The sequence below is a fragment of the Amphiura filiformis genome, chromosome 8 (assembly GCF_039555335.1).
Source record: "Amphiura filiformis chromosome 8, Afil_fr2py, whole genome shotgun sequence".
Classification (NCBI taxonomy): domain Eukaryota; kingdom Metazoa; phylum Echinodermata; class Ophiuroidea; order Amphilepidida; family Amphiuridae; genus Amphiura; species Amphiura filiformis.
The window spans coordinates 8,435,817-8,458,512 of NC_092635.1; positions in this window are offsets into that span (position 1 = coordinate 8,435,817).

Genomic DNA, 22,696 nt, shown 5'->3' on the forward strand with positions numbered 1-22,696 from the left:
AACCATGGTTCGATTATCATATCTGGATAAGGCTCGAGCTATTGGTCAGCTTGAGACTGGCATACCTCAGAATTAAGTTGCGGCTACTTTTGTAGTTTCCCGCAACATGATCTCCAAGCTAAAAGCCAAGTTTCGTCAGACCGGAGATGTCAAAGACAGACCCAGAAGCGGCCGCCCAAGAAAAACAACGGGCTGGCAGCATTTCGAAACAGTAGATTAAGCATGATGCACTCATGTCTACAGTAGAATTCACCACGACCTTTGCAGGACTTAAACCCCATTAAAAGCTAATAAACCAAGATAACACTCATTGAAAACAGCTCAACTATGTTACATCAGATCTTCTCTGGTTAAATCCACACACACATGTGTCTGTAATACCTGTGCAATGAGCAATGAGCTGGTATTAATAGTTTCAGTTTAGTTGGGTGAACGATTATAAGCAAACGCATGTAACAATTACTGTGTGGCCTTTGTTCACGAAATGAGACAATACTGTGCATATTGTTAACCACATTCTTGAAAATGAGAAACATAATGGCTGTGGGCCGTAACCAATGACGTAGAAAAACATAGATCGCTGAGCTCGAACTGGTACGTTGCCGTTTCATTGACAATCACACACTGAATAAGCCATTATGAAATGAAGGGACCTAACAAAATCAGCATCAAATGCAACTAAAATGGGAACTGAATTTACTCTAGCATGTATGGATACATAAAATTAAATAAATTACTTGTTTTAGCATATTCAACTTTACTGTGTATCATTTTTTATCAAAAAATTGCTGAATAACATAGGTAAGCACGCTCCTAAATCTAGTTCATTCGCCCGTTGCCATGCAGCGCTACAGGAACGGCGACTGAGGGCGAAATTTCGAAAAGTGGTAGAGTTGTTTAGCGTGGCAACACTGGTGATATACCAGATTCAGGCGTGCTTGCCTTTATAATTCAGCAATTTTTTGATAAAAACAATGGTATACTGGGAAATTTAATGCGTTTTAATACACGATTTGTTCAACTGTATTTGTGTATTTATACAGCACCCAAACCGGGACCCAAACCTGCTTCACAGATTCGGCGAGCAGGGCACTCTATCCTTTCTACCTCATTGGCCGTAACACGGTTTGGAAATAATTTCTTCATATTTGTTGGTGTTATCTGTCGTTTACATATCCTTCCTAAAACACCAAAGTGCGAATATTTCCAAACACCTAAATTAGCTAAAAATTTAGGACATGTTACAAAACAATATATTCTAGAATTTCAGAAGAGTACTTTTAATATTGGCCGGTTATTTTTCACACAGTGACGTTAACTAGGCAATGTACTATTACCTATAACATACACTAAAACACCAAAGTGCGAATATTTCCAAACATCTAAATTAGCTAAAAATTTAGGACATGTTACAAAACTATATTTTCTAGAATTGTAGAAGAGTACTTTTAATATTGGCCGGTTATTTTTCACACAGCGACGTTAACTAGGCAATTACCTATATGATATCATACACTATTTGCAGAGGCTACGCGTCAATGGTAAGAGCACTGTGTATTGTGTATAGGAAAACGGACAGTGACTGCAGTATGGTTCCAAAACTTTGTAAGCAAGTCACGCACGACTTTATGGCAACAGGGTATCTGACCAGACCTTTCGCAATAGGCTTCATGAATCTGATCTCCGAGCCTGCCAGGAAGCCTAAAATTCATCGTGCCGTCAACACCGCGGTTGGAACTTACACATGTGGCGTAGTGTCATGTTTTATTGATGAAGCAAGAATTTGTTTGAGGAAGCTGGATGGCAGGGTGAGAGTGTAAAGAAGACGTGGCGAATGTTTGGCAGATTGCTGCATTGACAAAGTAACAGCGTGTGGAAGCGTGATGATATGGGCGGGATTATCGATGGCAGGAAATTCCGTTGACTACTATCATACTGGTAGTAGTAATAATGACGTTCCAAAATGACCCAAAAAGCATTAGAAAATGCAGGAAAATCTCAAAGTAACTAAATTGAACAATGAATTGAATCATACATGCCAATGTCTTCTACATTTCTAACATGGTTGATAATCATTTATTATCGTTTATATTTAATAATAATAATAGGGGTCCTCGAATTTACCCCCGGGGTACACCACAACTTCTAAAAATTCTAAAATTTAAGCTTTAAAATTAACACAATTATTATCATTTACGATTTGTCCAAATGTTCGCGTAATACCATCGTAAGGACAACGTGTTGTTGTTTCTATGAATATTTTTCACGATTGAGAAATATCAAATAATAAACGTGTTATCCAAACTGCTCGATTCTTTCTTTTTTCTTGTTGTTATTTTAAGCCTAGCTAAAATCAGAATGCAAAACGCATAAAAACTCTGTTGCATAAAATGCACACAGGTGAGGTCACGTTCATAAAGTTAAATTACATTACCTGTAAAATTTTAATCAGAAAAGTTTTTAGAAGGGTAGGTTTTCATTTAAAGTGTAAAATTTATTTAGAAGGGTATGTTTTCATTTAAAATGTAAATCACTTTAATTGACTTGTCATTATCTTTACTAAGCTACAGCTTGGTGAAAGTACACACCTGGCTATCATTGTTATCAGAATACAGCAATGCATAAAAAGGCTGCAAAGTTGCATACAATGCACACAGGTGTCTACAATTTCATAAACTTACAATCTCTGTTAATTAGAAAAGAAAATGTTTAGATTAATTAGAAAGGTATTTTAAATGTAAATCCTTTAATTGCCTTTTTACAGCTTGATGAAAGTACACGAGATAGTCAAGATAGTCATGCCTGTTGCGTACATCCGCTTGTCTCGAGGCTTTCCCCCAAGAGTGATAAAAAAATTGGGGAGAAATTGCGTTGTCAGAGGCATTGTTAGGCAATATTTGCTTGATTTGGTTTCAAAATGAATGTGATTTAGGGCTCTGGTATGAGCGTTTGGACAAATATTTTTGTGGGACATGAGAGCACATCAGACATATCGAATTGTATTTTGAACACGAAGAATGTCCTTCTGATATCAAATAATTTTTATTTTTGAAATTCGCGATATAATGAACATTTTATGGCAAATGATTAACAATTGATATTTTACAGTCCTCGTACTGGAATCCCCCCAAACACCAAACAAACCTACGTCTTTTGAGAAAAAAATGTATATCTTAAATAAGTAAGGTAAAAATGTTCAATTGATCGTCGGCTTTTCATCATTCCAGCTACATATACTTTAAGTGCATAATTATATCTGATTTATAAAGTTTAACAAATATAAAATTTTAATACTTTCTCATCAAATATGCATTATATCGCGAAATTCAAAAAATCACAATTATTTGATATCAGAAGGACATTCCTCGTATTCAGAATGCAATACGATGTGTCTGATGTGTTTTTATGTCCTACAAAAATAGTGTCCAAACGCTTATACCAGAGCCCTAAACACAAACCAAACCAGGATTTTTTGACTCGGTCAGTCTTACTTTGGCAAAATGTAACGTCGCCACCTTTTTTGGGTGGCGAGTTCAACCTCAAGACACACGACCATACATTATGGAAATATAAATGTGACCACTGGCTTCCTTGACTCATTTCTATAAGATCAATATATTTACCCTGCAAAGATAAATGTATTATTTAAACAAAATCACCAAAACTCGAAAGGTATAGCCAGAATTCGCCATTTAGGAATCCAACAATCACATCTATATAATATTGATAGGTCTCTGCGATTCTTGACTTAAAGCTAACAATATAATCAAAAAGAAAAAAAATCATGCACATGACAGCACCTCTTGCACCTCTTGGGATCACCTTTATAGAACCCATGCAACTACCGTACCCAGCAAACAAAAAACAACAACCACGTTTTAAATAAGTTATATTTTGGCTTTTGGTTTAGGTAAAAACGTTTTAATAACATTAAAATGTCGGGTTATATAAAGGTCATGACAACGTTTTAAAACGTTTTGTACGAAAACACACTTCAACAATATTTTTAAAATGTTTTCAAACTCTTATTGTAAACTATTTTTGCAAACATATTTTGCCAAATATTTTGTCAACACTTAAGTAACATTATGTTAAAATATTTGCATCCAGCAAACACAGAAATGTTCTTAAAATGTTTTTTTTTTTTAAAAACGTTTTAATACCATTTAAATGTTGGGTTATATAAAGCTCATGAAAACGTCATAAAATCGTTATTGCAAATATTTTGGGCAATCATTTTTCACAAAATATTTTTTCAACCCCAAAATAACATTCTGTTTAGAATGTTTTGTATCAAGTTTTTAAAAATGTTTTTGGAATGTTATTAAAACGTTTTTATACCTTTTATATAACCCGACATTTAAACATTTTCTGCAAAACATTTTCTGTTTGCTGAGCAGTCGATTATCAAAAAATGTTTTTTAATGTTATGACAAACGTTTTAAACGTTTTCTGACAACCTTTTATAACCTTTTGCGAATGATGTCGAAAACGTTTTGTGTATGCTGGGTAGGCCCTTCCTGGCCCTACTATATTCAACATGCGCGAGATTTTGATTTAACAAAAACAAAATCTGATAATGATTTGTTTTAAGGATAAAGTGTAGATTTTTTTCTTGAATTATTCTTAAAAAATAAACTAAAATAGTAAATGTGTATTTTTTTTGCTACCATAAAAGTGTAGGTTTTTTCTCGTTTATTTTAATCAAGCTTTTTTCAAACTAAAAAAAATCTTGGAGAAAGGAATTATCGGCACCAAAGGAGCCAGACCGATAATTGGTTATCAAACATATTCTTCAGTACATGATAAAAGTGATACAATGATGGGTAAGTCCATATGATATCAAGGAGGTCCCCACCTGACCCCCTCAGATTTGCTTTATATTTTAGTCATATGTTGTACCTGTAAAATATTAAAAACCTGCAAATTTGAGGTCTGTAGCCCTTACGGATTTTCTGTGGCAGCCATTTAAAGTTGAAGTATGGGGGTCTAAATTTGGACTCAAAAGTTGCCCTTTAAATAAATGTCATCTTTGGGAGTCTGTGACTTCTTTAAAAAATAAGAGAGAGGTATGAAACCTTGTATAAACACTAACTGAATGCCCAATATGTCAAAAAGTAAAAAAAAAAAAAATCTGTAATTGCGCGTTGTGTCACGGGGTCATTAAATATGCAAGAAAAATGTAATGTTTTGTAAACTGGCAAGTTTAGCCCCTCTAAATTCACATTTTTGTCAGATTAATTATTTTTGTTGTCACTGATGCTAAATATAGGATAAATACAATACATATCCAAACAATTGAGGTCACAACTCATTTACATTTCGAACAGCGCCCTCACGAAGATGAAATTTATTGCAAATTCAACATTTTCAGGGGTCCAAAGTCGATGTGGTCCACCTTCAAAATTTATAAAACATTTTTTATATGACTACTAGTCTTATATTACAACTTTGCAAAGTCTCAGTAATTGTCTAGGTTGACTTCATATAAAACGACAAGCCCAAAGTTGACCATTTTCTTATGATTGCATGTACTGCAAAGGTGCCGAATTTGGAAGGCTTAAAGTCAAATTGGCCCCAATATTGAAAATAAAATGGAAATTAAAGTAAATAGGGCCAATAACTACGCATCTAGTCATTTATTTTCAATATTGTGGCCATTTTGACTTTTAAACCTTCCAAATTCGGCACATGTGAATTTAGGGGGGCTAAAACTTGCCAGTATACAAAACATTAATGTTTTAGCCCCCTAAATTCACATTTGTTAATCAGAATAATTGTTTTTGTTGTCACTGATGCGATATATAGGACAAATACAATGCATATCCAAGACATAGAGGTGACAATTTATTTACATTTCGAACAGCGCCCTCGCAAAGATGAAATTTAAGTTGCAAATTCAACATTTTCAGGGGGCCCAAAGTCAATGTGGTCAACCTTCAAAATTCATAAAACATCACTTTTATATGACTACTAGTCTTAAAGTACAACTTTGCTATATCCCATATATTGTCTTATGATTGTATGTACTGCAAATGTGCCGAATTCGGAAGGTTTAAAAGTCAAAATGGCCACAATATTGAAAATAAATGACTAGATGCGTAGTTATTGGCCCTATTTACTTTAATTTCCATTTTATTTTCAATATTGGGGCCAATTTGACTTTAACCCTTCCAAATTCGGCACATTTGCAGTACATGCAATCATAAGAAAATGGTCAACTTTGGGCTTGTCGTTTTATATGAAGTCAACCTAGACAATTACTGGGACTTTGCAAAGTTGTAATTTTAGACTAGTAGTCATATAAAAAAAATGTTTTATAAATTTTGAAGGTGGACCACATCGACTTTGGACCCCTGAAAATGTTGAATTTGCAATAAATTTCATCTTCGTGAGGGCGCTGTTCGAAATGTGAATGAGTTGTGACCTCAATTTTTTGGATATGTATTGTATTTATCCTATATTTAGCATCAAAAAAAAAAAAAATAATTAATCTGACAAAAAATGTGAATTTAGAGGGGCTAAACTTGCCAGTTTACAAAACATTACATTTTTTCTTGCATATTTAATGACCCCGTGACACAACGCGCAATTACAGATTTTTTTTTTACTTTTTGACAAATTGGGCATGCAGTTAGTGTGTATACAAGGTTTCAGACCGCTCTTATTTTGTAAAGAAGTCACAGACTCCCAAAGATGACATTTATTTAAAGGGCAACTTTTGAATCCAAATTTAGACCCCATTCTCCAACTTTAAATGGCTGCCACAGAAAATCCGTAAGAGCTACAGACCTCAAATTTGCAGGTTTTTAATATTTTTACAGGTACAACATATGACTAAAATATAAAGCAAATCTGAGGGGGTCAGGTGGGGGACCTCCTTGATATCATATGGACTTACCCTGATAGAAATAGAGACCAACACAACCTGATCATGGTGATGTATTATGTTGCAGTTATAGCGTCCTCTTTAACCATATTATATGCAGAGGAGAAAACTATGTGTGGTGACAGTATTGTATTATCTTGGCAACTGTGCGGGGTAATTTCGGTTTGGCTGACAGATGCAAACGCTTTTTACGTTGACACCGATACAGAATTTTGAACGGTGTGGCTGGGAAGTCCCCGGGAAAGAGTTTCAGACTCAAGAAAGTCTGAAACTCTGTTATGTGAAGGTGAGAAACATACAAGAGCAAATAGACCGAATTCTTTGTTGGAAGAAACTTATTTCTGTCTATTGGTTAATGATATGTGATACTACTGCAGATTAATCAATTTTGGAGCCACAATTGAGCTCAAGGTGTGTCACTTCACACTGTAGCAAAAAACAAAAGAGTGCGTGGACTTGTTTGTAGAAATGTCCGGGAGAAATGTACATCCATGTATAACTACTATAAAGCCCTGGAGCGACCGCACCTTGAATACAGCTAATGTATTTGGGACCCTGCGACAAAAGAACTCATACAGAAGGTGGAATCAATCCAACGCAAAGCAGCAATATTCGCTTGTAAAGATTGAAAGGAAGTGTCCGGCAATCACAAAATTAGGTCTTATATGTTAGAAAAATAATTATCAAGCACGAATCTCATGGTTTTATTTAAAACAAAATCATTAAATATAAAAACGAATAAACACAGCCATCTCTCAACACGCGCTGAAATTGTCTATTTGTCTATCGCGCCAAAATGTTGTGATTGCCGGACACTTTCTTTAAACACTACAATGGGACTCTCTCCAAATGCGTCGGCAGGCAACAGGTCAGCTTGCCATTCCGGCGCAAACGTTTCTCACACCAATCTTCCGCCCACCCGCCATAACAGTAGTCAAGCATAGAGGCAAGAAAAATGACTCGTTTTTAAGTCACTTATTTTATATTTCCAAGGTCAAAGTTTCAAAACTGCTCAATTTGTGTTCTGACATTCTTAAGAAATAAACTAAAATACGTAAATGTGTATTTTTATTTTGCTACCATAAAATTGTGGTTCTTTCTCGTTTATTTTAATCAAGCTTTTCTCAAAATAATAAATCCTTGGAAAGAAGAATTATCGGCACCGAAAGAGCCAGAACAATAAATCAAACATCTTCTTCAGTACACAAAAAAGTGATACAATGATAGAAATAGAGACCAACACGACCTGTGATGTATATGCTGTAGTTATAGCGTCCTCTTTAATCATTATTGTGCAAAAAAGAAAACTATATGTGGCGACATTATTGTATTGTCTTGCTAACTGTGCGGGTAATTTCGGTTTGGCTGACAGATGCAAACGCCTTTCACGTCTACACCGGTATAGTTTTGAACTGTATGGTTGGGAAGTCTGAAACTCTGTTCTGTGAAGGTGAGAAACATATAAAAGCAAATAGACCGAATTATTTGTTGGAAGCAAATATTTCTTGTCGATTGGTTAATGATATGTGATAGTACTGCAGATTAATCAATTGTGGAGCCACATTATTGATCTCAAGGTGGGTCACATGCAAGGAAAAAATAGCCAACGCTAGCCATTCGCGGAATCCCATAATTCCAAGGTCAAACTTTAAACAGGGATCAAATTTCAAAGCTGTTCAATTTCTGTTAAAACCAATTCCAGAATATTGCGCTGGTCATAAGGATTCAGAAAATATGTATGACTTATCTACGACTTATTGTTCCGGGAGTTATGAGCGAAAAGGTCGAGGGTCAACATGTGGGCTTCATATTGGTCAAAACAGAAAATGCCCCTGATATTGATGAAATTGGCCTCAAATTTTTCGACTTGTTATAGCAATCAAGAAAAGGAATAGTTTGGACTATCTAGGACATTTGGTTACCTAGGTAACGCAGCAAAATAGGTCACAACCAATAGGACTGCAAGTGAGATGACAGCATTAGTAGGTATGCTCATAAAATTTTGAAGTTCAATATTATTAGATGAAAGTTCTTTCATTTGAAAGAGAATCACCTAAACAATAAGGGGTCAATCATGTTTCTAGTGCATATACTTTTGAAGTTACAGACAAAAATAGTGTCACCAAATTGCCCAAAATTTTGTGTGTGAGATTGTGACAGCAGGCACATGTACAATGTACACTATTGTATGTGACCCCAATTGACCTCCTATTCTTTACTGTAAGAAAGCTGTTTTGGATGGTCTTGATTTACATACAAATTGCTTTTGCGCTTTAACGAGTGTACTTGGTGGAACATAGATTACACTATGTGATAGCTTATGAATCCATTATTATGCTAGTACCAACATAAGTCAACATCACTTAGGTTTTGTTGTCAAAATTAATTTTTAGTAATATTTTCCATTGAGCCCCACAGTAAAGCCATTTTTGGACAGTACAGGCACATTCCACTTCCCTATGGACGAATAGCGCCACCTACAGTGTGTGATGTGAGCCTGGCTAGCATTAGCCATTTAAATAAAAAACTGCAGCTTTCTTCCAGGGTGGTTCATCTTAATATTAATATATTGATCTTATAAGAAATCAATCAAGGAAACCAATATCTACCTATATTCAACAGCATCATGTATTTCTGCACTTGATGCCTGACGTAGGCAAGGTAGGAGAAACTTCCATATGGCCCCGTCCCTGGTACCAACTTCGGCCTCTTCCACAGAGCACCTGGTGCCATGTCACTTTAAGCAAATTATATCGCATTTAATATCCATCTTGTGGTTCTTGAGTTAAGGGCAATATTATACATATATCATGTTTTCCCCAAGAAATACCATGCGCCTGAAACGGAAATAACCCTTTTAAACATCTAGCCTTGAGATTGCCTTTATAGAACCCATACCATTCACCTTAGGTGTCAGCTTTATTTGTCTCGGTCATGCTCCCCTGTGACTCACCGTGATGAATTAACATACTGACAAACCACACTTTCACACTTGTGTTCCTACAATTAGACACTTTTGACATCCTTCGATTGCATTGTTCATGTATAAATAAATAATTTTATGTTTTAAAGGGGGCAGTACATTGTTATCACACTTAATTAATCATGGATAACTCATTTGTCAACTCTATACTTTTTAAAATAGTTCATTATGTTTTAACTTTTAAAACTACACACATTATTTCCCTGACTTAGTTCATAATTCCATAGAAAAATCGAATTAAAACCATTGTCATTTAAGCAAATTAACAAAATATAGGATTATGACAATTAAAGTATTGATTTTGTTTAATCACCAAGCCTGAAATAAAACGATATGGTAATATCTTTGATACATAGCTTCAATATGCTGCAAAGATACGTATCATCTGCCTAGCGATGACCATAACAGCTCCCAGCATATTCAAAGTTCGATGAGGTAAAAACTATTTTTTATCATATGTGACTGGACACTACGAATGAGCCATAAACTCGGCACATGGTATTCTGAGTTACAGTGTAAAATGTGCGTATTTATAGGTATGTCAATTCGGTGTGACAACTATCTCATCAAACACTGTTTAAACCAATCAATAATCCTATTGCTGAAGAGGATAATAAGCTTCTACCTATTTCTATAGAATAGTTCTTGTCTTTGTTTGCTTTGGCTAAATCCTGTTCAAGTGGTGGGTTACAAATCATTGTATTTTGTCTCGGTATGTATAACCAACAATTAACAATGAGAGGACATCCCTAAACCTCGTTGACTTGGGGATGATTTGAAATGACCCCAATTTATGACTGTTTGATATTTATTATGTGGAAAAGAAACACCTGTAGAACCGAAAAATAGTACAATTTTATTGAAGGAACAGAATTCAACAAACCATAACCCCGCTTCTGAATATCAAATATCAAATTTGAAGTCAAATGATATAAAATTTTAAACCTTATGATATATATTTTCTACAAACGAAATAAAACAAAATTGACCGGGCCGACTTTAAGGCTGATTCGTGGTGTCCAGTCACATAATTTTGGTGTCTTTTCTCCTTACCACACGATTGATGTGGGACTGGATCGTTGCTAATTTTGATATTGATAAATATAAGTTGTCCACAGATTGACCCCTGCGGGACCCCGAAGAGCATATAGGTATAGAATATCCATGAGTTAAGTTTAAATTCCCAGTACCGTAGTAATGAATGCAGTTCACCAAAATTATGACTATGATGGGAATTAAAGACTGCTTATAAATTGTACCTTGAGTTACCAGCAATTTAGGGATTCAATCATATTTCACCGTTGTTCATCACCGTTTAACAACGATGCGGCCGCGTCGTCTGCGTGGTTTACTTCGCGAGGGCAGCTTTAGCTGCCCGAGCGAAGTAAACCACGCAGACGCGCCGGACGCGAGTTGTTAAACGGTGATGAACAACGGTGAAACATGATTGAATCCTTTCAACAACGAAAAGAAGCTAAAGATCGTATAATTCACGATTATTTCACGAGGAAATATCAGTTAATCATTGTCATTAAGCCTTACAAAAACTTGTAAGCTTGCATACGCACAAAGGTTCCAGGCATGACGAATTTTACGCGCTCACGCGTAACGCGTAGTCTCGCTCGCGTTCTCGTATACGCTACAGTAAAAGTGTGGATTCATCACGGATTAACAACGGTTGGCTCCTGTACAAAGGTATAGGAGGAGTTGTTGAAAACAAATTGAGTAACAGCAACAACAACAACGCTATATTGCGCACGCATAACGCGAACAATGATATATTTTTAATCACATATCCATATTGTTCATTGTACATAACATGTAGATGGACAATTTGTCGACTTCGCAAAGATTTCAAAGTTTGCAAAGCATTCTGGGTGTGTCCTGATGTAGGACACTAAACGTGAACTCAACATTCCATCTCAGCCAGACAAGTTAGTGTATAATACAAATTGGTTAAGGCAAATGGTTATTATGTTGGGTAGACCAACGGTGTTAAATGTTGAGATGAGAGACACATAAAAGTATTTGTTACAAAACTCAAGTCTGTATAGTGATAGATTGTTTAAAAGGCAATCCTGATACTGTTGAAAGGTAATACTGTCTTCAAAGAAGTAACAAAACAAAACAAAATGACAAGAGCACCTGTGTGTAGATACCTTTCAGATTTTGTAAAATCTTGCCTCACTATTGCCGTCATGAATATTGATGGTGAAGTGTGTTTGAAAGAATGAGACCGTCGAACTCGTTGATCAAAGATGATGGGATCAACAAACCTGAGCGGATCTCGGAAGAAATAGTTGCAAAACATTTCACCCATGTTCAATATACATGTATATAGTTGTTATATTGTACAACTATAAATCATTATAATCATGTTCATGTACCTTTTGCCAAAAAAATGTTTCCTTGCCCTTCACCGACTGACCCAAAATTGTCCAAAATCAGGGTCGGCCCTTTAAAATTTTTGTTTAGTTTTTAGTTTATAATTGTATGGTTTTATATTACTTTCTCTGTGTCTAAATTTCCTTTCAAAGTTAAATTTGGCCAACAACATTTTTCTTAAGAAGAAAATCATTACTGTAAACTCATTGTAACACAAACTATCCATTCATCCATCAAGGTTTTCAATAAACTTGGCGTCTTATGTCTGTATTGTGATGTGCCCTGAGTAATTTAATTTGATGATTTATCTTTGTTTACAAAGTTACATGAGTGATGACATTTTGGGGGAATTCCCCTCTCAAATTGAGCAAAACAAGTTGAATCATATCTAATTTGGAATATTTGGAAACCCCCTGAGGATGTAAAGAGAAGATGATGTCACGGGATTCCCTCAGGAAGTGATGTAATGAGAAAGGTTAATGCTATAATTAAGGCTTGGGAATTTCCACATTTGGCTATTAATATTTGGGATTTCCCCCTGCTTGATATATAAGAAAATGTAAACACAATTATTGACACAGTTTATAGTGTTGATCTGGGCTAGCTAGCTAATATGCTTACAGTCCAATTCATTCAAAGAAAGGAAATTGCAAACCAGAAATATTTTATGTAGTCAAAGTACTACTATTTACGAGTGTTGTCGGAGAAGATCTGGAATACGTCAAAGAACGTTATTCTTCCAAGAAAGGAAATATATTCTTCTGTCGACTTGCTGAAGTCTGGTATTTTGATTCAACGCAACTGTCAAAATAAGTGGGGACAACTGCATTGCAGTCCTGCTTCCTGAAGATATTGTGTGAAAGGTGGAAATAGCACCAAGTTTGGAGAAAGCAGCGCAAGGAGTTAAATTTGGAGAACTGCGCAAGGAGTTTAGCATAGGAGAACGGCGCAAGGAGTTTAGCATAGGAGGACGGCGCAAGGAGTTTAGTATAGGAGAATTGCGCAAGGAGTTGTAAACGTGTTTGGAGAACACCATTTTCGTGTAAGGATTTTATACGCAAGGAGTTATCAATGCAAGTGTACAAAGGACTTCGCTGATTGTCGCAGGACAAGTGAATAGGGATATATTACATCAGTCGTCCAGAACATTACAAGAACTTTATGATCACCAAGAAGAAGAATGCTGGCTAAGTACAAAATAGATAAAGAGTGATTATATTTGATTAATGTATATGTGCATTTGTAGTCATTATATTGTACCAAACGAAACTTGCTTTCAATTAAAGACTTAGATTTTGTTAGCTTAAACGAACAGTGTATTTGTGTTGTGCATTCGTGTGAGTTCGGGTAAAAGGTGATTTTGGCCTTGAGTCAAGTACGAATCGTAACAGTATGCAGTCGTTTTAATTGAATAAATTTCTATAGCGTATCTTGCCTATTGAAGGTCTGAAGTGAAGTAGTGATCTATATTTTCACATGACCAATGTTTATTGCCTACAGGCTAATACAGTCATTAAAATATATAGGCCTATATATTTTTCCGACCGACCCATTCCACTGGAGGGCAAGCAAACATTTTTCTTGGCCTTATGCTGAATATTGAATCAAAATGTACTAGAAACGTCGGATAGAACAAAATGGCCGTAGCTTCCTATGAGCCGGGTCAACAGAAATTGCCCTTAAATGAACTCTCACTTCCTGATCAGTGCTGATTGTGTTTCAATATTTCAAATTTCAAATATTAAAATGACCAAAGGGTTTTAGATTTGGCGAGGCAAAACGCAACCTGAGCGGGGAGTGAGTGCACTGTGTGCACACTCGGGTGCGGGTTTTTATTTGTACGTACATAGCATCATACATTGCAGTAGCCACTGACTAAGCAATGCAGCGGACACAAAAAGCTACAAAAACTTAACATGAGCCCGTAGTGAGTAGGGTTATGTACAATAGATATTTGACGACACTTCTCTTTCCTCATTTTCCTTCTTCTTTTCTTTCCTGATTTTCTTCCTCCTTTTCCCTGCCTTTCTCCACTAAATGAACCCTTGAAGTCAGTGATATAGCAAGCAGTCTATTAAGGTCAGTGAACATCCTCTGTAATAACCGTTTGCCTTCATGTGGAGTAATTAAATTGAATTGACAAATAAGTGACATATCGACACCAAAGGAGATCAACACTAATTTAAGGCAATTTTAGCTGCTAGAGCCCAGCGAATGCTACCTATAACTACTTGAGTTGAGTAGTAACGTCTAAATGCGTCTCTCTAAGTGAAAGAACGTTTCGAACGGGGCGAGCTTTAATGCTACGCAATCTAACAATCTAAGGGAGACACCTTATCCCAGTGTCGAGGAGCTTAAAACTACCTTTTGCCAGCATTTTGGCACTTGTGCCAACTCTTTCCATCTATGCTGGATTTTTTTTTCCAATTGGGTACTTACACCTTGTCCCATTTTGGATGCTCCTACCTACACTACTCTATATTTCATCCTTTTCTATTTTTTCATCCTTCTATCTGTCTACCTTCTCTACCTTAAAACTTCCTTTCGCAACACAGCTGGTTAGGAAAGGTGAGCCAAGTTAGTTGGCTTGGTAGTTTGTTTTTGTCTGGTGTTGTTTTTGGATTGGAGCTTTGTCCTAAGTATCGTAGAGGATGGGAGTTCTTATTCCACATACTAGGGTAAAGGCGCTGAATTCCAGTACTGATGGGTACATAAATCATATCACACTGGCGGTACAGGACACAGATCCCCAGTGTGAAGGTGACAGCGTAACCCCACACGGGCATCAGGAAATGGGCGATACTGTCAAATTAAATACGGACTGTGGACTCAAAAGGTTGTCCACAGACGGACAACATCATCCATTTCCTTTTGTCGGGTAAAAGCTAGTGTGGGTGCCAGGTTGTGTTGTGACTTTTACTTTTACTTCTTCTCTTCATCTTTCTTTCTTGCTGTCCCAATCATAGTGTTTTGTATAGGATGTGGATTCTCAGGGGGCGGTGAGACCCCCTGTCAGTATAACAGCAAGAGCTGACTTCAAGAACTCCTCTCTTCCAACTCGGAGCTCATCCAGCCTCTACCATGTTATCTCGCCAGTGTGGTATGAGTAGGCAGAAGGAAGGGACACTTTCGTAGGGTGAACCTTCTTTAACCCAGCTATGGGTAAATAGCGAATACTAGCTATGGTTTAAATAGTCGTCAATGGTCAACAGCATTGATGTATGTGTTGCGCCGGAGGAATCAACCGTATGCCAATGTCAACGACAAAACACAATTACACAAAGCTCACATCTGGCATCCAGGGAGATGGTTTGTGTCAAGAGGAGGCTAGTACTGTAAGAACTCAGGAATGGCCCTCTACTGTTGGTACGGAAGGACCTGGCCACCCACCGTACTATTTGGCCTTGAATGTAAGCATGAGAGTACAAAGTCAAAGGAAAACGATGGTATCGGAAGGTGCGACCCGCAGGCCGGAAGATACGTCAATGGCTACTGGGAAGAGAGAGATGCTGCTCAGAGTACACCTGTTGGTGATGACAGATCAGGATTAAAGCCTGCTACAGGAAGTCCTGTTCTTGACGGTCCCAGGAAGGAAAGGAACAGCACACTAAATATTGCTACGGTCCCAGGAGGAAAGATTGAAGTTGTGGAGAAGGAGATGGTTGCAAACAATATTAAGATCCTAGGAGTAACAGAGTTGTGGTGGCTTGGACAAGGGAGGTTCACTACAGATGATGGAAGTATGTTTATCTATTCTGGAAAAGATACTGGAAGGAAACGTGGAGGTGTGGGTTTCATAATAGAAAGAACCACAGCCAAGTGTGTTTTGGGATATAATCCAATAAATGAAAGAGTGATGACTGTAAGACTGCAAGGACATCCTTTAAATATATCTATCATACAAGTGTATGCACCAACATCAGATGCATCAGAGAGTGAGATGACAGACTTCTATGAGATGGTACAAGGAGTTATGGATAGTATACCTAGAAGAGACTTACTCATCGTACTGGGGGATTGGAATGCTAAGATTGGCAAAATGAAGGTGAAAACTGGGTGTATAGGCCAATATGGACTTGGGATCAGAAATGAACGTGGAGACAGACTGGAGGAATTTTGTGAAGCTAATAACCTAGTCATTGGGAACACGTTATTTCAGCATCATCCACGGAGACTGTGGATTTGGATGAGCCCAGGAGATAGAACAAGAAACCAGATCGATTACATCATGGTCAGGAAGAGGTGGAGAACATCACTCCAAAATGTCAGGACACGACCAGGCGCTGACTGTGGTAGTGACCATCAGCTACTTGTAGCCAAAGTAAAACTAAAACTGAGAGCTAAGAGAGACAATGCACCACCTACCAGGTATGATGTTGACAACATTCCCACTCAATATTCAGTAGATGTGAAGAACAGGTTTGATGAGTTACTGAAAGTTAATGAAGAGGAGCAGACCCCAAATGAATTGTGGGAAGACATGAAAGAAGCAGTCCAGAGCACAGCAAAGAAGTACATCCCTAGAAAGATGAAACGGAAACAGCTGTGGATCTCTCAGCAGACCTTAAACCTAGCTGATGACAGGAAGAGAGCAAAGGCAGATGGAGGAAAGGAAGAATGGGCACGCTTAAACAAAGAGGTCTCCAAAAGTGTTAAGGAGGACAAAAGAAACTACATCGAAAGGAAGTGTGTGGAAATGGAAAGATGTAAGGGTGACTCAAAAATAGCTTTTGGTATTGCCAAAGAACTTACCAAGAAGTGGACCCCAGGATGGATGTTATAAATGATGAGAAAGGTAACACTCTTACCGAAAGTGTAGACATCAAAAGGCGATGGGTTCAGTATAGTTCCCAGCTGTTTGAGGCACAAGATGACAAGGTGTATGTACAGTGTGAAACGAGTGAGGAAGAACCTCCACCATTCAGATCTGAAGTTGAGCTTGCCATGGAACAAATGAAAAATGCTAAGTCACCTGGCATTGATAAAGTAGCTTCTGAGTTGTGGAAGGCAACTGGGAAAGAAGGGATAGACCTAATGTGGCGTCTATGTGGTATCATCTGGAAAAAGAAGAAATGGCCGAGAGACTGGTGCAGGGCAGTATTTATTCCACTGCCAAAGAAGGGAAATTTGAAAGAGTGTGCCAATCACCGGACCATCAGCCTGATTTGTCATGCAAGTAAAGTGCTTCTGAAGATCATCATCAAGAGAATGAAGAACAAAATGGAGCAGGAAATATCTGATGATCAGGCAGGATTTCGTGAAGGAAGGGGTACTAGGGACCAAATTGTCAATATCAGGAATGTGATTGAGAAATGCAGAGAGCATAGACTTCCTCTTTACATGTGCTTCATAGATTACAGTAAAGCTTTTGACTGTGTTAGCCACCCTCAGATGTGGGAAACTATGAAAAGATGGGTTTTCCAAGTCATCTTGTGGATCTGATCAGCTGCTTATATGAAGACCAAGAATCGGCAGTCAGAACAAGTAGTGGAGACACAGATTGGTTCAAGATTGGAAGAGGCTTACGACAGGGTTGTGTGCTATCACCAAACCTATTTAACATCTACTCTGAAGACATAATGAGAACAGCTTTGGAGGGGTTTGAAGGTGGAGTGAAGTTTGGCGGTACAAGAATTACTAACCTGAGGTACGCCGATGATACCACTCTTATTTGTAGCAGCAGAGTAGAGCTGATTGATCTTTTGAAGCGCATCAAAGAGGCCAGTGAAGAAAAACACCTTCTCCTGAACACAAAGAAGACAAAAATAATGGTTGTAGACAGAGAGAGAAAAAGTGATGAGTTTGTGATAGATGGACAACAGATTGAGGAGGTGAAGCAATTTGAATATCTGGGTTCAATGATTAACAACAGTGGTAACAGCACAACTGAAATTAAGAGAAGACTGGCTATTGCAAGGACAACTGTGCAGGGCATGTCAAGCATATGGAAAAGCAGAGGCCTATCCATTGACCTCAAGGTACGCCTACTTCGTGCAACTGTGTTTTCCATTGCCACTTATGGATGCGAGTCTTGGGCTATGACCAAGAATGATAGGAAAAGAGTAGATGCTTTTGAGATGTGGTGTTACAGGAGGCTTCTACGAGTGACATGGAAAGACAGGAGAACAAATTCCTGGATCCTTGACAAGATTGGTACAAGTCTAACCATCAGAAGCGGCATAATGGAGAGAAAGCTGAAGTACTTTGGCTATATTGTCAGGAAACATGGAGGTGTAGAAAAACAGATTTTGCAAGGGGCCATGGAAGGCAAACGAGGAAGAGGACGTCCACCAACATCTTGGACTAATGACGTGAAGCTGGTTTCTAACCAGGGAATGCAAGGTGCAACAAACTTGGCATCGGATCGAGTGAGATGGCGTACTCTTGTGAAGACCACAGCAGCGCTACACAGCGCCACCTGACACAGAGAGAGAATCTAACACATTAAGTGACGTCACTACCAAACTATCAAAGTGCCCAGCGGTAAGAGAAGCTGTTTTTTGTAGTAGAAACCAGTGGCATGACACGGGGTCCAGCACTGCCTGGAGCTGGTGGCGTCGTGGCGAAGGGGTAATGTGGTGACCTACTAAAAGTAATAAGAAGGGTAAGATTACCATGAGTATTTGCTTTCTCCTAATAAAAACAAAGCTCAATAGGTTTATATTTATTGATTTAAAAAAAGGAAAAAGAATAGGAAAGTCTGTAATATTACCACGGTTGTTTGATTGCATGTAAAACTGAATTATTTTTAAGTAAAGTTTGTCAACGATGGCGCTATTTATCTTAAATCCTGTTTGTCTCTTTACAAGAGGAAGACACTTGTATAATGGTATTAGAGCATCAGAAAACAAACTTTCCTATGGCAAGGAAATTTTCAAAAAACAAAATGTATGCAATAGGTCATATCATTTGGATAATTTAAATTTATATGTAAATAGCGCCCTCAATCTGTACACAACTGTACAGTTTATGGAATAAATATTACCACAAAAAAGCATAAAAAGATGAACAATTTCACATTGAAACGAAAATCTATGTTAAAAATAACTACAAAATATGTGTGATTATATGTGTGATATCTGTTGGTATTGTCCATGTCTAGAATTGAACATGTTTTGTTAGGAAAATTAATAAATGATCACATCAAACAACCGTGTTACCATGACATATCTATCTAGGACATCTACGTTACACTTCGTATTGGATGAGGAAAAAAGTATTTGAAGATATAAATTGAATTTGAGCATAATTCTTTGATATTCCTAGAATACTGAATAAAAACAGATGGTCTATTTAGTATTCAATCAAAAACACTTGCTTAAGATTACCCCTTATTCTCATGGGTAAAATCTTCTTTTATCACCCGCGCTTAATTTGTTATTCCGTGCCATGTTTTTGTTATCTTGTTTAAATGTTAACTATCGTTTAAATTAGAGTTCTTTATCTTGTTAAGTACCCTTAAGTAGATCGTTATGTACATGCTGACGACTGTTTAAGCTCTATAATGCGCTGTTTATGTATCATATAATTTTCTAAATATACTAAATATATAAGTCAGTTCAAGCATAATAATATGCCATTGCATTTTGTTATTTATTTCCTGTTTAAGTGATTTTTTGTTATGTTTTTAGTCTAATACTTACCGCTTTAGTTTTACCATGCTTATACAGGGTTTCTCTTATACAGGGTGTGCTGTGATTGGTTCTCACTATCTAGGAGTGTATGAAAACAAACTAATCACACAGTATGAGTCTTAAAACATGTTTGTTACACACAGACCTATATAAGAAGAATAAAAGAGACATTCACAGTACAAACTTAAGTTTGGGCGCATCACTATAATCATGATAATACGTAGAAATATGGTCAGAGACGCGGGAAAGATTCCTGGAGTTTGTTTGTTTGTTTGTTTAAGTGATCGGTTAGGGCGGACACACACTAATATGGGAAACTTATATAAGCATGCAGGCCTATAACGAAGAGAAAAGAAAAGAAATAAAGAAAAAGAACAAGGAAAAGAAAGGCCAATTCCCCCATCAAATCAATTGTTTGTGTCGTTCATGTGGGACAAATGCAAAACAAGCGATAAGAAGGGGACTATAGTGGCTTTAATAATGAAACAGGCGATATTTTTGCAACATATATCGTCGGCTGTATTCCATAGTGGCGTATAGTGATTTTTGGTCAAAAAAAAAAAAAATTGGCACATATGTTTTTAATGATGTTCTCTTTCATTTTTTCTAAGTCTCATCAGTCATAATTAGCTAGTTAATTAGTAATTAATTAATTAAATGTGGCGTATAGTTACAAAGTGACATTTTTTGTATTCCATAGTGGCGTATCGACCATACGCCATTTTTTATACACATTTTTTAATTATGAAATATCGGCAAAAATGAAAAACATCGTATGTCATAGCGGCGTACACGTATCGGACCTATACGCCACTATGGAATACGAACGACGAAAAGTAACGCCATAGGGATTACACGGCGACCGAGGTGGCGTACGGTTAACGTTAGGTTAGGGTATTGCGTTTTGTTTGTTTTCCATAGTGACGTATAGTTTTATTTTCAGTTTGCCAGCAATAGAGAGTTCCCGTGTTTTGGGTTACCCGCCATCTTGGAGGGAAACCTAAACTCCGTTTACAATTTTCAGAATACCAACACTCGCGCAATAATTAGCAAATGTTATTTTGTAGAATGTAGCACCAATAGGGTCATTGACCAAATCAAAGGAATGAGGACTACGGCGGTGCGAATCACGTTATAAACACTATTGTAGTCCGTTCCGCTTGAAAACACGGGAACTCTCTATAGTATGTATTTATTTCTTTTGAAAAATATATAACAATAAAATCTATTTAGTTTACTACAGAAATTTCACATCATTTACAAAATATAATGAATGTCTGATTTACACAACTCGATTTTAAATTGGCATTTCTTCAAACCTGATTTTCTCGAAAAGTTGTTTATTCGCGGCGCCCCACTATACGCCACTATGGAATACGGACGACGATATATTTTTTTTATATCTTCAGCAATTACGCTCATAAGATTTAGTGCAATTGAACACAACGCTTTGCGATACCCCCGTAGTAGTTGACTATAATATCTGTATCTCCGGTTCTAAACCCCCTCAAACATTGTCAAACCTCAAAGTCATATGAAATATTTTTTACATTTGCGTAACCCTCTGTTTTTTAAAGGCCCATTCAGTGATTTGCTCATCTGGACGATCGTAAAAATCATCAAAATTCAGATTTTGGTACCTTTGTAATTGGCATAGATGTGCTAACATAGCCTGCTAGTGGTTCGGTCAAAAGCCGTGTATTTTAAACAAAATAAAGCATTTACATGAATCTGGACTTTTGATACTGACAGTACAAAAAGTCCGACTCGAGATCGAAAGAAGCTCACTCTCCACCATACCAACACGCGTTGCGTATTGTTTCTACTACTTATTACATCAGTAGCTACTATTTTAAACAAAATACACAATTTTAACTGTTTTTCATATTTGAATTGACCGTTAGTTTGCCTCGGTGACGTTTAATTGCTTATTTTGTTTTCTACTACAAAAATTAAGCGTCTGTTACTCTGTTTTAAATCAATTTAGACTCTACTTCCCCGTGTTAGAAACACTGGACTAGGAAGTTTTTCCAGTCGATTGGTGGCGCACTGTACGAAAATCTCGATTTTCTCGAGTCGATCTGAGTTGAAGTAGAAAACCTTTCTAAAACTTCTGTTTTTGACTAATTTGTCGATGTATTCAGGGGAAAAGTGGTTTAATGAAATTCTGTAGACTTATTCTTTATTTCTAAGCAACTCTGACAAATTTCCATTTTTTTTAATGTTCCTGTGAAATCACTGAAAGGGCCTTTAATAAAGGAAAAACCAGAAACAAAGAAACGATTCGAATTTGATAAACCACTTGGAACTAAAATCCAAATCAACACTGTTGAATCCAATATTTGAGGTTTTCATTCATTGCTATGTTCGTAAAAATACACAACTCTTGTTCCAGTTATTTCTCAAATCACTTGCATCTTTATTTACTTTTGAAAATTATAAACTTTCTACGCTCGCAATTTTTCGATATTCAAATATTTTTTTCTAAGACAATAAACAATGTATGCCAACCATGTAACCGTAGAATTTATATTCTTTCCTCAAGACAATTGAGAGACATGCGTTTATTTTATTTCGACTGTTGCATTATGTTCAATATCAAATATTTGTACACAGTCGGATTCAGACTCCTGGTAGTAGCCGAGGTACTTCGCTCTCAATCAAAAATATTTGTTGAAAAGCGTAGTTGTAAATGGAGACAAACTATAAGGGGCCCATTGAACTGCTCTGTGACTTGTCTCATTCCCAACTGTTTAGTGTAGTATAGAAATCAACTTTCAATAACTTAAAAAAGAATATTGCGTT